This window comes from Lactuca sativa, chromosome 3 (assembly GCF_002870075.4).
Source record: "Lactuca sativa cultivar Salinas chromosome 3, Lsat_Salinas_v11, whole genome shotgun sequence".
NCBI lineage: Eukaryota > Viridiplantae > Streptophyta > Magnoliopsida > Asterales > Asteraceae > Lactuca > Lactuca sativa.
Window position 1 is genome coordinate 210,879,007 of NC_056625.2, and position 1,259 is coordinate 210,880,265.

A 1,259-nucleotide genomic window follows, 5' to 3' on the forward strand; every position below is an offset into this window, starting at 1 on the left:
GCATAATAGTTATTAGACTTATCCAAGTGGGAGACTGTTGGATTAGTGTCTAAGTCCATAACTATTTTGGTATGTACTTGACCTGATGGTGCATGGTCCTTTTGTGTTGCCTTCACCAAAGCAACTTGATAGGATGAATTACGGAGAGAAAGGATTAAATATGATTTATTAATATATTATGGGAATAATATATTAAAGGAGAAATCATATTGTTTAATTAATATTAGTCAAGATTTAATAAGAATTAAGTTTGTGACTAAAAGAGATTAATTAAACTTAAGGGACTGGAATTGTAATTATAAGATAATTGCAATTTGGGCTATGGATTGCCTTATATTAAGGAGTGGACAAATTATATGGGGAAACCCATTAGAAATCGTCCAAGGCCTTTAAGGAAAGGATTCCATGGGTTGCTTAGGGCTTAAGCATCCAAATTAGGGTTTCCTTGTTAGATAACCCTAATAGCCTTACTATTTAAAGAGCCCTTATGCCCCAAAAACGTGGACAAGCTTCCTTCTAGGGTTTCCACACGTTTTGGGCAGCCTCCTTCTCGTCATCCTCTTGCTCTTGGTGTTTGTGAACCATTAGAGGAGTGCCATTTGTGACTATAAGCTTTCTAAAGTCATTACAAGAAGGATTTGAGATTGTTATTGCTACATAACAATCAAGGTATGATCTAAACCCTTATTTATATGTTATATTGATTATCATATTCTAGATCTAGGGTTTATAGTCTTGGATGAATTGCATGTACAATAGAGAAACCTAGATCCAAGCATTAGGGTTTGTATGAGCACATAGGATGTTCTTATGACCAAAACCCATCAGAAAGTTTGATTATGTGACAACCGGTAAGCTACTAGCCAAGTCAAAGTCGAGTCAAGGTCAACAAGTTAATTTGGTCAAATCAACTAGTGTTATATGTTAGGGATTTCTTTATGTTTACTAATGTACAACTATAGATCTTAATGCAAAGTAACACTTGAAAGTCCCAAATGTTCAAAATTTAACACCCTAATTCGATTTAGGGAAGTGATAACCCTATAAAATACTACTAAGAACCCTTCAGGGGTGTATAGCACTCAAAATGGGATGTAACTAAGTCTAAAGTCCTTACTCTACGAAAAAAAACATTAACAAGGACTCCCGGCAAAATCTCCCCAAGTATGTGAAATCTCTCCAAGTATGTGAAATCTCTCCCAAATCTCTCCAAGTATGTGAAATCTCTCCTAAATCTCCCTATGTACCTTCCTCAGTCA